The sequence below is a fragment of the Paralichthys olivaceus genome, chromosome 3 (genome assembly GCF_024713975.1).
Source record: "Paralichthys olivaceus isolate ysfri-2021 chromosome 3, ASM2471397v2, whole genome shotgun sequence".
NCBI classification, from domain to species: domain Eukaryota; kingdom Metazoa; phylum Chordata; class Actinopteri; order Pleuronectiformes; family Paralichthyidae; genus Paralichthys; species Paralichthys olivaceus.
The window spans coordinates 21,584,740-21,601,949 of record NC_091095.1 but is presented as its reverse complement, the minus strand read 5'-3'; positions in this window follow the sequence as shown (position 1 = coordinate 21,601,949).

Below are 17,210 nucleotides of genomic sequence, written 5' to 3'. Positions count from 1 at the left end.
CCCAAGACACATCTGTATGTTTTGCAAAATTTAAATTAGAGGGTGAAGGGGTGGGAGAAATGGGTTGTATACCCAGGTGGCCTCAATAACTTAGAATTCTAGAAAAAAAAAGAAGGGAGGAATTCTTATTTCATAATCCCAGGACTGAGAATTATTTGATCACACATAATAAGTCCAGCCACAAATGCTATTAAAACTTAAAACTCGGATCCTTTGGACCTAGAACAAAGGCAGTGGAAACATCAGTGATAAATTATTCACATCGTCTTGTCGCCCCTCCCTCCCCCATCACTGTTTTGCTCAGACACTCCAAACTCATCCAACTCCACCTCTTTGGCTTGAATTACTGGAGAAGAAACTTGAGATATGTGAACTTTGGCACCTCTGCTCTGTCATAACTTCTCATACTGTTTATGCCTTCTTTTCACTCATAATAATAAGAGATAGTGGCTCTATGGATTAGTGTTGCTCTGTCAGTCAATAAGTCTGCTTATGGTCCCCAGAGGAAGAACCTTAAAGACTTTAAAATATCTCAGTAAAGTTTAAATGGATGAGCAGAGATTGTTTGGTGGACATTCATGGTTCAAATGTATCTTAATGACTTTGATCATCATCAGAAATCTGTCTCTGCACATCATGCATGTTCTGCAACACTAATGATTCGGCACTAGGCACTAGGAATCAGCTCTACATGACAGGTTTAAACCATCATTTTAACCTCCATCCTCAGTCAGGCTGAGGTCTCTAGTTTATCCAATGCTCCTGAGTGAGTGATATAGACTAACAGTGTTTTGTCCAGGCTCAGCCAGCTATGATTAAGGGGAGGGGGGGGGGGGGGGGGGGGGGGTTGTGGATTACCATTCCAACACTTGTGTGTAAACAGCTGAATGTCACAGGTTGTGTGTACTATCATGACCGAGTCTGTTCCCCTCAGGGTGCATTGAGTGGAAACACATCAACACAATACTCCAACAGAGATATTTAGTATTTTCACTGAGGGTGGAGTGTAAGAATATATCAGCAACAACCATGGATTGAGGGAACCTATAGGCAGATACAACCTGCTTTCTCTTGGAATGCTTTAAATAATCAGAATACGCATGAAGTCTTATCATTTCACAGAACAAAGGAAAAAATCAAAGAAAGAAGAAATGATTCAAGCGAAGAATCCTGTCTTTGTTTCTTTGAGCTTTTACCGTTTCAGGACTGTTTCCTTCTTTCCACCGTGTTTTATGGCGTAATCAACATTATTGATTATGTCTCCAAGGCTGTGTCGAGTAGCTGTGCTGTGAATGAACCACTCTTAAGTAAATTCAGGCCTTTGTGCTCTCGGGTCTTTGATGGACGAATCGCTCAGCCAGACTCTGAAAAAAATCAGTGGTGGTTACTTCAACCTTGAGACACCGACCGTTGTAAATTACATGGTGACATTTTAAGACACAGTTTGACAACCTTGTTATGCAGTCCATGAATTGTTTATGTAGAACCCAATCATTAACGAATGACTGCATGATGATGAGGCTGCATGGATTCATTTACAGATTAATGTATTAGACATCATTAACTGTTAGGGAATGGGAGGTGTTCATAGTTTTTAACTATCAACATTTCATTTAACACCTTAATTAATGCCTTGATTGTTAATCTGTTAGGTCTTGTTTGTTGATTATTATTTGACGGTAAATCATTTGTAATTATGAAATAATAGGGATGTCTGTTCATTTTACGACCAATACTGTAATTCTGTAATTGGATGATGTTATTGACATACGTATTTTATAGTTTCAGATTGTGTTTCTCTGTGTGTTGTGAAAAACATCAGAAACTGTAAAACTTTCGATAACTATTATGTCAGAGATTATTTCAGCAACCTTCAGGGAGCACTTCTTACACTTTTGGAAATACACAAATAGAGTGTGTGTTGCAAGCTGTTCCCAGCTGCCAATTAGCATAGCTTAGCTTTACTTTAAGGTACAGTCTGTAGAATTTTGTGATATCTCCTGTTGAAATTTCATGTTGCAGCTGAACACCCCTCACCTCACCCTCCCCTCCCAAACATGAACAAGAACCTGTGGTAGCTTCAGTTGTCATAAAAACTCAAGTGTTTAGTTTATCCAGTCTGGACTAATGTAAAAAACATGGCGGCCTCCGTAGAGAGGACCCCCTCAATGTAAATGAAGAAAAGAAGAAGAAAAGAAAACTACAATTCATACAATTTAGATGAAACGAACTAGTGAAAACATCATGAGGATTATTCTACATTTAATTTCTGCCAATAGATCCCTTTCACCTAAATCTTACATACTGGACCTTTAACAGAGCATTTTTCCACTGTGGTATTACAGCTTAGATTTGAGAACAAGATCTGTGTTCTTCCTCAATGGCTTGCGCTTAGAGACCTCAAAATCCACCCATACAGTCCACTCCAAATGCTCATGTCCTCACAGTATTAGAAGAGAGGATACAACTGTGTAGTATCGTACTTTTTGTTTGTACTCCAGCCACAAGGAGCTCTGACAGAAGCTGGTGAAGTATTTTTGGCACTAGGATACAAACGGATTCCTGGAAGCAATAGAAAAATTCAGTGTAGGAATTGATACCAGTAAAGTGGCTGTAAATATGTTTTAGCCAACATCACTCACCTGAATATAGGCAATTTAAAACATTTAGATCAGTTGTCAGCAAAGTAACTGACTGCCACACCTTGCTCTCCCAGCGGTGTGTGATTCTCACATTAGTGTTTGTCACTGAGCCAGACGGATGACCTGATTTGAATGCCCTCCTGTGGAGTATATGATCAGCCTCTCACTCAGTGGGTCTCAGCACATCAGTCATTCATCTGCACTCAGTTCACCAAAGTGGCCACAGACAGATCAAATGCTGATGGAAACTTTCCTGCTATTTCAGATATGTTGCTGTCCTGTGGTCAGCAGCAGCGGTCAGTGCATCTAGTGTGCATTTTGCTTTATCATTTGCAGATAAAGGATCACTGCTGCGGCCACATCGTGGATCGTGATGGTGGATCACAGACGGTGATCATGGACTGAAAATAATGACAGTGGATGGTGAATCAGAGATTGTGATTGTGACTTCACCTCTATGTAAAGTGCCTTGAGATAATGTATATTATGATTTGGCGCTATACAAATAAAAATTGAATTGAATTGATGGTGGATCGTGGAGTTTTGATTGTGGTGGCAGTTAATTGTGGACTATGATTACAACAAAACTGCTTGATCTACAATATGCCTGCTCACATATTCTACCATTACTGGCAATAACTCAATTTCAATTGTGATTGCTGTTCTCTTCATCCCTATCAGACATTTTCTTATGTATAAATAATTTAAACATTGACATCTCTATTATATCAATGTTGTAAATATTGTATTTCGTTGATGTGTTCAAACACATCTATTGCTTTTTTGTCCATCCTGGGAGAGGGATCCCTCACATCTCTGAGGTTTCTACATTTATTTGTTGTACTTTTTCCTTACTCTTGTTGAAGGTTAACCACAGAGGATGTTGCACCTTGTTAAAGCCCTATGAGACAAATTGTGATTTGTTATGGGCTGTACAAATTTGATTGATGATGATTTACAATATGAGTCACGGAAAGAATGATTCGAGCATCTGCATGTAAGTACCAAGGTTTCTTTTTTAGATAAAAATAAATGATTTCCATGCTGTTACTTAAATAAAATAAATCTCAGATGGACAGAATGAACAATGTTATGTTCATCTTCTCACCTTGTCCTAAAGGTCAGTATTATTACCTTACATGGGCTCTTTCTGTACTAGTCTCCTAGCAACCTATTGTTCTTCGACTGTCCTTATTCAGGTAATTACTGTGAAGAAGGTGCTATTACAAGCTCATAGCTTTCTTCTTCTTTGAATTCTTAGACATCTGTCACGTTAGTAGAGCCATTAAGAGCTACTAGGAATCGTTTGATAAACTGATATCTAGCTACACATCAGAAGACTTAATCTCTGCTTTGACTCCAACAGGTCAGGTGTTTGTGGTATGAGTGGTCTTCTGTGAAGGAGTGCGCAATGCACTCCATCATCTAACTTTAACATTGTTGAGAGAAATTTGACAAGCATCAGTCTATACTTCTTAGTTTAATTAATTTCTAAAAAAATGTTTTGAAAACTAATGTTCTCTTGTTTGCTCTTATTACCACATCTTTTAATAATTCTCATCAAAGACATCAAATAGCTCTGTTATCTAGCTGGTGATAATACATGGTTATCAATAGAGAATACTATCTTCCACCTGTTGATTCTACTACTAAAATTGTAAATGTGTAATGAAATTCTATAGATTCAGAATTGTGTTGTGAAACGTCAGCAACTCTGTAGAATAATGTCAACGCCTTTTCAAAGCATTTAAGAAAGCACGTTTTACTACTACTACTAGTACTATTGTGTTTGTGTTGCGAGCCCAGCTGCCAGTTAGCGTAGCTTAGCATAAAGAAGAAGCAAAGTCAAAGCAGCTAACATGGCTTTGTTCAAAAATAAACAAATCTAGCTTGTTCTAGTTTGTTTGTAAATGTTAAATTTAAAATTAAACTTGTGTTTCTTTAATGGTAAGTAACATACTGGGCGTAGTCAACTATATTGGCTGAAGGGAGTGCACAAGATTTAATTTGAACACCTCGCTCCCTGTGAAAAATCAACATGGCATTTTAGAATTGTTTTCTTTTGTGCCATTTTAATTCTCATTTTGGAAAGAAGGACATTTTCCCTCTACACTGTAAACCATGTCACTGCTAGCTAACTCTTTACAGTTTCATCCACAGATTTCCTGGGAGTGTTATTGGCACTATGAAAAAGAGCAAAGCTTTGCATGCTAACATACAAAATAAATTAAATTATCTAAATTTGAAATTTTGAAAGGTCTTTGATTGCTGCTACATGCTACCAAGATAGAACACATACGTCTCCAATGTGGGACAGTTATATTTAAGTTATGTTGGTAGGCCGTAGAATGGAGAGTGTTTTTTCTAATTGGAACAATGTTACAAACGAGAATTTGGACTTTATTTGTAATCACAAAAAAATAATTAACATGCTTACACCTCGATTTGCGACTTTTTCACATTAAACACACAATTCCTTATATAATAAAAAATGACACATTCACATACAATTTAAATCGCTGCCTTAATAATAGCAGCAGTTTCACTCACTTGCCTGAATAAGTAAAGGTTAGAGGTAGTCAGATCTTTGTGTGTGTCTGATCAGAGGCCCTCTGCTTCCCTCCGCTGCCTCTACTTAAATTTTAATGAGCCCTTTTGAGGATAACCATGTTTTCCGTGTTTTTAGCATTAGCCTCTTCATCGCTCACTACCCATGTGTGTTTCGCATGCTCTCCGTCGCAATAGTAAATGATTCAGAACTACATGATCAAAGTAATTTTAAGACCTAGTCTGTGGTTCAGGTTTGCATGGTAGACAGTGCACTCTCATGCTCCTGGCACGCTCTCCCGTTTCCACAATATCCACACACTCTGCCAGCTGAAACCCGATTTGTGGATTAACCTTGGATTTACATCTTGGAATGTGGCACCTTCGGAGGGAAAGTATGAGAGATACCAGCTCGCATTTGAAGAAATCATTAACAATTAACATCAGAGTAAGGGATGACTCGAAATGGTTGCAGAGCAGCACGGAAGCAGCAACGCCAGCTGAAATAGTAATGTGTTTTCCTGTGTAGCTGTCAGCTCTCTTATCTCATATCCTTTGAGTGGCAACGACTTGACGTGGGATTCCAACAATGTGAATGATGTTCACTCCCTGCTCTCAGACACAGTTAATGGGAAAATCAATCCTAACACAGATTTCACATATGTTTTTCCTTTGGCATTAACTGTTTTGATATAGTGTTTCTTTTTAACTATAGAATAAGAACTTGTCTGTCTGTGATGTATAGCCGTGGTGTGTGGATGGATGTTGCATTTTTCTCTATGAGCTAATGCATACTGTCTCCTTGGAGGAGAAGGAAGCAAATAAAAAAATCAGGATGAGCAGAGTCGACGGACTTACGCTTTAAATTATTTGAAATACACTGTAGCAGTTCAAAATCTAAAGGTTAAAAGGTAAAGGGGTCATAAATCAGACATACACTCTTTATATTTTGTCTGTTCTCCAAGGCAGTGCTCACCTGACTCTCCCAATCTGCTCATGTTTTATACATGTCACCCTTCACACTGTGTCTTCATCTTGCATGTTCCCCAGGCATACATAGAAAAACTGGAGAGATCTATGTTTTGTCTCTGTCAGATGTTTTCTCCAGGGTAGAGTTTGGACAGCCTGATGATTTAGGATATGAAGAAGAGAGATGTTGGGTCCTTGAACACAGTCTCCGCAGGCTTTTGGTGAAGCTGTAGAAATGCTAAGCAGAATGTTCGACTTGTGAGGAATTCAGAATCTACCAGCGTTTCTGCAGCGCTGCTGATTAATTTAATGTAAGGATTGACCGTCCTGCAGTATTATGCATATTAACCCTTAAGTCATTTTTTAACCCATTGGTTAAACTCATTCTAAGTTACAATATCCTCCAAAATTAAATGTTGGCAACATAACTCAACTTGAGCTCAATGTTTTATTTCTATGGTTTGGTTAATTCCCCATAACCTTGCACCATTTGTTTCAATAAAAGGTTTTTGAACAGGGAAAATAAGTGTCCTAATGGTCAGTGAGCACACTCATAGCTTGTTAGCTTAGCTAGGTTGATATTCATCACATATAATTATAAAATCAACCCCGGATCTGTCTGCAGGTCATGTCTCATTAATGGTACAGTTTATACTTCAGCAGATGAGTTGAATAAAATTGAGTAGTGCAACTCAACTGATTATCTACAACAGGTACTCATTGGTCCGCACTGTCAAGACAACCTCTTATTGGTCATGAAGAGTGCACCAAAGTTGAACTCTACACCATGTTTGCCATGTTTACTGCCTTAAATGTATGTTAGCATGTTAAAAGCTGCTTATTAGCAGTTAAGACAAAGTGCGGCTGGGAGGAGTGTATTTGACTGATCATGGCATTAGTTTAAGATCACTGAAGTGGTGACAATTCATCTGTAAGGTGAGGTGAACATTTCAGAGTAATCCATCCAATAGTTGTTGAGATCATCTTGTCTACCAAGGAGGTTGTTTTCATCTGCATTTTTTGCTTGTTAGTTCACAGGATTACACCCATCAATTGAAACAATTTCCATGAAGCCTGGTGGAAGGATGTGGTAAAGGTCAGGGAACAAACTATTAAACTTGTGCAGATCTGGATCAGGGGGTGGATCAAGCAAATTTCTTTCACTTTAGCATTTTGAGATAGGATGTTCTGTTTGAGGCTATGAGTTCTACTGAGTGACATTCAAGTTTCACTGTCAGTTGTTTTATTTGTTTGGTGGTTTATTTGTTAGCACGATAACACAAAATTTACTGAACTGATCTCCACTAAGTAAAAACCTATTGCATTTTGGTCGTAATGCAGATTAAGAGGCGGATCAAGGATTTTATCCCCCACTTTCTTTAAAAATATAATAAATATAAATATAAACTTCATTTTTTTCTTTTATTTCTACCATAACAACAAGACTATGCAGAATTGTTGGGTTTATACCTTTATTGTACCTTAATAGATGGTACTATAAAATGGTTAAAACATAGCTAATGGGATATGATATGTCAGTGAATAGCTCCCTCTCAGCAGAGAATGAACAATTTTCATTTTAGATTATGTAATTTTAACTTTTTGTTTTTACAGATATTCAGACACATAGCGTTTAGGCCTTTATGTTTTGAGTAACATCTACAGCACAGCTCACACAGTGGAATGCTCTCATAGTGTAGGCAACCTCAAAATTATATATTATCATTTGGCTGTTGTGTGTGTGCATGCGCTTGCAAAACCATCGGCCCTGAGGCCAGGATCCCAAAGAAGATAAGGGATGAAGAATAGATAGCATTCTTAGGTCTCAAGTCTCACGCACATGTTTTTATTTTTACCTCCAGACTTCTTGGGAGCCATCTGTTCAAACATTTAAAGAATACCTTGCTCTCGCCAGCCAGCGAGAGTGGAGCAGCTTGACCAGCAAACATTATGAAGGTGCTGTCGAATAAATATAGCTCCCTGGAAAGAAGGGCAAAGAGATTTGTTTGAGATAAAACCAGGAAATAAGAGTCAACTGCTGCTACTAGAAATTTTACCATGACACTGTGGCGGAGCACACGGAGCTAGAGTGGATGTGATGATACTGCTGAAGAGCAAACATGTTCTTTGTATCTGCTGAATTCACATTTGACCAATTTGAAGAACTGCTGCTCTCTCTGCAAATCTGTCCACTGCACATATTCGTGGGCCGCTCAGGGGACAGCTTGTTCTTGGCATCATGTCTCAGGACCAGTCGAGACATTCCGACTTTGGAGGGAAGAACCACAAACACAGAGACAGTGGTAGCAGGACCCATCACATTAAATACTCAAAGTCATTCAGTTCACTTTTTTAAGATCTCACTTTGAATTACAAACCACTTAATCACAGTTTAATGCATTCTATTCAATAGGTCACAGGGATGTAAGGTAAAGTAGAATAAGAGCTCCAAATTATCTGTGTTATTCAGATACGAGCGAGCATCACTGCAGCTCATTTTCTGAAGAATGTTATCAGGTTTAAACTTCCAGTCTTAAAGACGCTTTTTTTTTTGTTCCTCTCTCTGTAATTGTCTTTCTTAAGCAGGTGGCAGTTTTTACAAAAAAGCCAAATTGTGACGCTTAGTGGTTCCCTCAAGACTTATCTGCCATTTTCTGAGAAAGCCTCTGAATAGATCCCGACAAACCATTACTGTTCTTCACTTTCCCCCTGTTTATTTCTGTTTACAGCAGTTAATACAATTATTCCCAGTCGTGACCTATTTAAGCAGTGCATGCTACGAGCCATTAGCATTCAGGGAGTCTAAAAAGTTACTACATTGATGGATTTGTGAAAGAAGGTTGTGTTTTTTTAGTGTGCGCGTAGGTGGAGGTTCAGAGGCCTCCTGTTTGTCTTCATTTAACTGATTTTCTGTTGCCATAGGAGCTGGCCTCTTTTTTCTCCCATGAAAGTGCAGCACTTCAGAGCGCACTGTTTGGATTCAGATCTACAAGAAGGTGTCAGGGGAGTTGTCCAGGATTTTACACTTATCATTGCTTCCATTAGATGACTTGTAGCTCACTTTGGAGAAACGTTCAGTTCAGAATGTCTTTATTACCCCGGAAACCTTCATGAGTGCATATTGATGTGGATTTAGCGGATCTTTAAAAACATCATATATGTACTGCAGCATGTAGGAAGAGAAGATAAATCTTCTGGGGTTAAATGAACGTGCAAATGTAGGATTTGTTAGCCTTAGTTTTGTCATCCCTGTGCCTTGGTTTCTTTTTTTTAAGATATTGTAAGCTCTCTTTTGTTGCTTTTGATTTATCGCTCCACCCGGGAAGAGTTCAAAGACTCCTTAGTAAATCAGCCAGAAAAGAGAAAAGTCAGCAGACCATTTTGGATACAAGCCATTCACTGCCCTCCACTGCTTTGGACCTTTCCACAGCCAGAGAGCTAGTCAATCAAATAACTCACACATGTCCCTACAGGACCCTGCAGGTCAGTGGCTCATTCCTGCTTTTTCTGATGTGTCTCACCACCTCTTAAAATGAGCTCACATATCAATTAATGTGAAGGAATTTCATTCATTTAATCTTTTCTCCTCCATTTTATTCTATTGTTCAGGCAGTGTCTGCGTACACTCACACAGCCAGACTTCTTTAATTGTTTATCTTTAGTACAGCTCTTTAGGCACTTCTGATCTTCTCCCATCAGCAGTAACCATAGCAACCAAAGTTGTGGTATGCATGTAGTTGTAAAGATAAGTTCGCCACAACCTCCGGTGCAGGAGGTCATCGCCACGACAAACCGTTAGTGTCTCAGTGTCATCATGTCAGTACACAAGCCTTTACTGAGTCGAACATAATCATCATCATCATAGGGATGAACATACAGTATTGTGATAGTCTGGTATATATGAGGTTAAATTTGCTATCTAAATAATGCTATGTTATGTTCTTACTTGGTTTATGTGGTTTTTATGTTTATGTATTCAGGATTATTTATGTTAAAAGTTAAACATTAAATGGAAATGTAGCCATCATGACTGCTGGGCATGGACTGTTTGATCATCTTTGATCTCTACATGGCAGAGGTGTTGTTAAGAAAATTTAATTTAAAACCAAAGCCTTTGCTGCAGCCTTCTCTCTTCCATGAGAACTCATCACTTTATCATTAATTTATCACCCACAATGTTTGTGTAAAATGTTAATTAAACACCAAATATTTGGACATATACAATATCATTTCATTGCGCTTTTGTTGGGTTTCTGTTTAGCTTTCCCACAGTTGAAAGGAAACAAAGAAATATAGCCTGAGTTACAAGTACCCATGGTTGGATTCACCGCTGTAGACGTCCCCTATCTGTTTCACTATGATGCAGACAAGAGGTAAAAACACAGACAAGATCGTCGTCTATTTACAGCTGCCTGATGAAAACAGTTTTTAGTAATGACAATTTTCCAAGTGGATCCAGTCGGTGTTCAGACAGGTCACTGACAGTGGAGACACAAACACCAATGCATGGCCTTTTTGCAGCAAATGGGACAAAACCAGATTTAGGGCCTTGCTCAATGTTTAAAGAGAAGAAAAGCATGTTGTGATGTCATTGTAAGACATGTTGACTGGATGTTTTTATTAAAGGTCTTCTGTGATGTGATCTATCCTTTAAAAAAAATGCGAGTAGGGTCCTATTGAAAAAGTGGGTCAATGAAGCTATTTTTAGTAGCCATTGCAACACCCCTTTTTGTAAACAAGCAGAGGCACAAATTCAGAAGAAAACCTCAGCCTGCTACGTTGAACAAATATTCTGGGAGAAATCAAGGTGTTCAACTTGTGGGTAAGTGGGGTGAACTATTTATCTGGTTTCAAACTTCACCTCCCTGCCGAGATGAGAAGCTGCGTGAGGGCATGAAATGACTAGGGGTGGGGTGGGGGGAGGGGCTGTGATAAACTGGGGACTTGTGAGATTTGTAGGGCTCTCTGTTCTAAAGTGGGCTTCTATTTCATCATCTCCAAGTCCCGGCGCCTTGCGTGGCTACCTTGTTGTAATTCCTCCTCATTTTCTGGTTCCTCTCTCGTGCTGCCTTTCATTTCCAAAGACGGCACTTGAAAAGGAAGTGTTTGCTGCCTTCTGCTGTGTTAGAAGTGACATGGTGGGCGATGATGTGATGGAGGCGTACCAGAGACAACATCCTCACATGCACCTTACCGGTTTAATGTTCTGCAATTGCACACAAAAAGTTTGTCAAATAAACAGAGCGTGAGGTGACATATGTTGAGAGCAGCGTCTTGAAGCGGTGCACAGAAACCCCACATTCTGCAAGAAGTGAAGGAAATGAACAATAAAAACTTGGATGGCCTGTTTCAGGATTATACACTGTCAATGATGGCGGTGAAGCACTGAATTACTGCTCGTCTTGCAATCAAGCCCAATAAATCACACGAGGCTGTGCACTGCCCCAAACAAACAGGCAAGAGAATTTCAGTGAAGCAGAAAGTGATTTAGCAGCAGAGCACAAAATGCACTGTATTCCTACAGGCATTGCATGACAAATCTGTGAACTTCCACTAAGTAGAGGTGGAGCATTGTCTGTATGAATTCCTAAATGGCTGTTACACCTGAAGCAAACCTGGGACCAAGAATATATAAACACTGAATTATAGCACATTACTCAGTTTTCCTATGACGTCCAATTATTGTGAATTTTGTTGCTGGTACCTAAAAAGAAAACATTCGCACTTTGCAGGCTTTCCTGGAGTGACTGTGGCTATTTAAGCTTCCCAGGGGACATGTGACACCTCAGCCCCAGGGGGGGAACCATGCAAAGCCACTAGTTACCAAAGGGGAAATCACTGTTGTTGTAGCACCAGCACGGCAGCAGGTTTATGAGCAAACCCTCTGCGGCTTTATAAGTTCATCCATCCAGTCATAGTGACAGAGGCTGTATGTTTCCAGGAAACTCCACTAATATCACTCACCTCGAGTGAAACTCCTGTGATGTAATAACCAGTAAATCTCTGAACTCGTGTGGTGAAGTTTCATATTTCTGTTGTAAGATGAGAACTGAAAGGAGAAAAAAAAATGCTGATGCTTATTTTGTAGTGAGGAAAGTGTGAAAACAAGCTTCTTGCAGAGTTTATTGAGGTTATGTAATATTAAATGAGCAAGGGCACTGGCAAAGCTTAGAATATACTGCCTTGCTAAAAGGCAGCAGTTAAGAATAAATGTGCTACTTGCCATCCTTAATTCATCAGCTCCAATCTGGCTTTCATCCTCCTGTTAGTGCCACATATCAAAGCTATCATTTTCTGGCTACTTTTCAGTGCCAGTCACACTGTGAGCTCAAGGCTGAAGTGCTGCTCAGATGAGTCGGAAACATCGCGATTTATGATGAATTATACGATGTCCGATCGGTGTTTCCTGCAGCATGGATGGGCCATGTGGGAGCAGTCACTGTGTCCAGGGTGACACAGTATGTCACAGGGAAACAATTTGGATTGGTAATGACACATGCCAGGAGGGCTTGTCTGTTTTACAGTCAGAGGTGACGTGAGGAGGATGAGACAGAATCAGGATGGCAAGGAAAGGAAGGAAGAGAGCAAAGGCACGTTAGCTTTGAAAGCAGCAGGTGTACAATAAGATGGAATGAAATGATGCAAGTTCATCATACTATGCTCTCTATAAGTTATTGGACATTTAGCAGAATTTGGCTGCTGACTTAATACATGTTGAACATGTTGTAATCACACATGTAGAATGTGAAAATGCTCGACATGGCCCGGTTGTCCATGTCCTCTGCTGCAGTTGTGTCATCACTGGAACAACACTGCCACTCAGTGGTTGCATTATCTCTCCCTCTGGACAAAACTCAGTGCAAGGTTGGCTTAACCACATTCATACAGCTCATACAGCTCGTAGCCCGGACTGATATTTGCACCATAATTGAACTCATGAGGATCTCTTGAAGTTTGGTACCATGGGGGAAAATACTTTTCATGCTTAATAATAGGGCATGTGATCGCTGTTATAATTTTAAATACTGTGCTATCAAGTATTACGTGCTTTTTACACAACGTTGTTCCACCAATGTCTTATTTTACAATTTTGCTTCCATCTAATTGTCTCACTGATGTCTCCTGTTCTCAAACTATATGGTTTGTCTGGATTGCTACCCAGGACCCTTTGGGGCAAAAGTTTCTTTCCAGCTCCTCCTTTATCATCATGTGTTCCTATGCCATAATATCATATACATTCATTTATTATGTTTTTTGTTTTTTTTACATTAGTCAATGTAGACCACTTTAGGGTCCTTTTAATTTAATTTGACATTGTAGTTTTGAGGTGAATATTCCGAGATAATATAATTAAGCCAGTTACCTCAAACCAGATGACTCAATTTAGTGGTCAAGAGTTTTTCCCGGCTGATAAAAGAAAACAGTCCATTGTTTGGTGCAAAAAATTGATTTTGATTTGGAAAACAAGTTTCTTTTGTCTTATGATCCTCAAACGAAAACCTGTTCAGGGAATAATTTGGCATTTTGAGGAATACATTTATTATCTTTCTATTTACAGCTAATAGTTATTAACCTCAAGAATACCGCTCTCGTGACTGTGAGCTAAATTAAGTTACAGCAACACTCAATTTTCCGGGATTTCCAAGTTTTTTCAATGTTTACTTTGTGGTCACACATGTCGGCCTAAATAAGCTGCTTTTGATTACGTATTTGAAGTGGTGTGATAATATATTAAACCAGATTCAAACTGTGGGTAAATCTATTTCCCTAAGCTGAAATAACTGTTTTGGTATAATTATAAAGAAATATTGTATTTTATTTCGATGTTATTGACAACAATGGTACGATTTGTTGGTGAATTAAGTAAAACTCCCTGTTATTCAGTGTCACTGAGGATTTCCTGTTCCTGTGTTAGCTGCAACTTAACTTAGAGGTTCTGTTAAGGGTAATCTTCAACATAGAGGTAAAGCCAGGCTAGCAGTTTCTCACTGCTTTCAGTGTTAAGCTAAGCTAACCATGTGTAACTTTTGCCAGGCAAGGGGACAATATATTTCTCAAAATGAATAAAAAATGCCCAAAAAGTATTCACTTAACAAATAAACTTGAATCTGTTTAATCTTTCAAATTGCTGCTATAAACAGTGCACTGAGCTGCAGCTTTACATACCAACGTTCAACCTGAAAACTGAGTTTATGAGCCACAAACTATTCAAGTGAAACTTTGTCTTAGATCTGGACAGGGGGGTCAGGGCCTTGAACCTTTTATCTTGGAGAAATAACAGCCCCATGTCACACTGATTTATGTGTGTACTATCACTTTCAGGCTCACCAGGCACCAAGCAGACTCTCCTGAAACTCTCCATCACTGACCTAAAACGTCCCTGTGAACCACACCTGACAGGTCAGGTCTCGGCCTGATGGTCATAACAGCCAAGGTCAAGTGAAACTGTTGTCTGCAGTCATCTGGGAGTGGAGCCTCTGGGTCGTAAACACAACGGTCAGCTTGCGGTCAGTATGTGCAGCGCTCCCACGCCACATCATTGTCAACTGAAGCCAACATACAGTGGTCCTCAGATGCACTTAACTGTCGGAAAGAATTAGGGTGATTTCAATTGAGATGTGAAAGTTAAACCAAATAAAAGACAAAGATGAACAAAATAACTAGTTGAATGACTGGGACTAGATAAAAATGTTTCCCTTGATTCACTTTCTGTCATATAACCGGAGAGGATATGGCATAATATTCAAATCATGGAATTCATACATATTTTCGTCAAATTTCAGTTTGTTTTTCCTTTGTCTGTTAATCAATGGTCAAAAATGAAGGGCCTCAGCAAACACTCAGGCCAGTTACCTCACTGAGGGGAATTACACCCCTATGTGGAGCTTTTGCTGGACTAAAACATTGAAGTATAGGAGTTTTCCAGCTCATCAAGCTTCAGCTGAGTTAATGAACCCTCGTGGCCCAGCCCCTACGCTCTGGTCTGAGCATTACTCATGGGCTAAGCAGGGGAAAAAGAAGCTGGCAGTGTTGCTACGCCTCAGCAAACCACTGCACACACACATACACAGATCATGACTGTGGGACTTTTGAGGTCACAGAGGTCTTTGCAACATCTGCCTATCCCATGTGATATCCCAGGAGAGTTAAATCAGGCATCGCTGCGATATGGGTAAACAAACACGAACGTGCTGGGACATAATTGAATTACTTCCATCCGCCAAGAATATTGAAGATGAAGGGTGGATGCCCCTGGACATGTTTGTGTGTATGTTTGAGCTGTAAAGTGAACTGATGTCGTCTCACCGAGAGGACTCTCTGGCCCAGATTCCCTGAGCTCACTCATGTTGTTTTCCACAAGTGTTCAACATGCCCATCACGATTATACTTAAATTTACTTGTAATTTCTTTCATTCTTCTGAAAAATTAGGGAAAAAGAATAATATAGTATGCAGAAACTTTCTGCTGTTTGACACACACAACCCGAACACCCCCCTTCTGCCTCCACAAGCTGCTATGATACATTGTAATGTGAAATACTAAAATAGTCTACCATTGGAATTAATCAGATATATAGAGATAGGCTAGTATATGTATGAGTAAAGGAATAGCTCTTATTTAGGAAATTACGCCTTTTTGCTCTCTTGCCACAACCTAGATGACAACACTGATAACTTCCCGTTCAGCTTTGTAGTTAGTCTCCGCCAACTCAGGACTCTTCATGTTCACCGGTGAGGTGGGGACTGTGTCTGTGTGGTGTTTGGTACTGGGAGGTAGCATTGACTGATTCTTTTAGCTGTCAAAGCTGTTTAAATTCATTGAAAGTGAAAGATGCTAAAATAAAAAGTAAGGAAACCACAGTCTGATATCAATTTTCTAACATTTTGTGAACATCAGTGACCAAATCGTTACATATTGTCATATTTTATAGATATATATATATATATTTAATTTAATTTAATGTTGATTAAGTAAGTTTTATATGATACGTGGAGCTTATATAAGAAAATCGTTTTTATTGATTTTTGCTTAAACTCCCCAGTTGTTGAGCATACATTTTACATGTGCAGCACTGTATATATAGTGCAAGCATAACATCATAAAATAAAACAGAAAACACTCAAAACAATTTCAGATACACATGTACAATGCATACATATGTAAGATATTAAGTTAGCGGTGAGCATTAACTGTACTTATCTACAAAGGAGAGCACACGCTGCATTACTCACGATGCCGTTATAATGCACTGCATGCAGCACTTTTTCATCTAAAACATCCAGTGGAAATATGACATGTATTATTTAACCTATTATTAATTCATGATCAATTCCATCTGTGATAAACATGTATGTCTGTGGAGAGCACCAAAAAACTGTGCAGGGAGACTGAAGCATCAACTTAAGAGATACACAGAAGTACCAAGTGAAACGCTTACAGCTTGGCAGCAGTCAGCATTTCCAGTTATGCGATGTTGATTACTTGGCCTAGATACAACAATATGGATTATTCTTATCCTCACTTCTCTGAATGATGTGATGCATCACGGGGCAAAGGCTTTTTAAGTTCACTGGTTTACTTTAAGTGTGTGGCAGCAGAAATCCAATCCAATCACTGTCATGATGAGATATTTCCGTTAAATGACGACCCGGTGTGTGATTCTGGTCTTTAGTTTGCAATTATCACAGCATCAACTAAAGGAAAAACAAGAAATGTATGGATTTGATAAGGATTTTGAAGAAATTCCAGCCACTTGCACTAATGCTTCTATTTGAGCAGAAGCAAAATTGAGAAAATGCATTATCAACTCATCACTGAAGCAAGGAGGAGCTCTGGATCGATTTGATGTAATTACTTGATTTACCCCAAATGAGATCTGGACTGAAAGCTTCTGGCCATTCACGCAGCACTAAAGAGCATGGAAATCTCAGCCTGCAGTATGTGGGAGTAGTTAAGCAACCGTGCAGGGAGAATGCCTTTAGAAATCTGTCTATATTTCTTTTGACGGCTACAGATTACAACTGGATTGGGTTTGAACGTCCGACAAGGCGT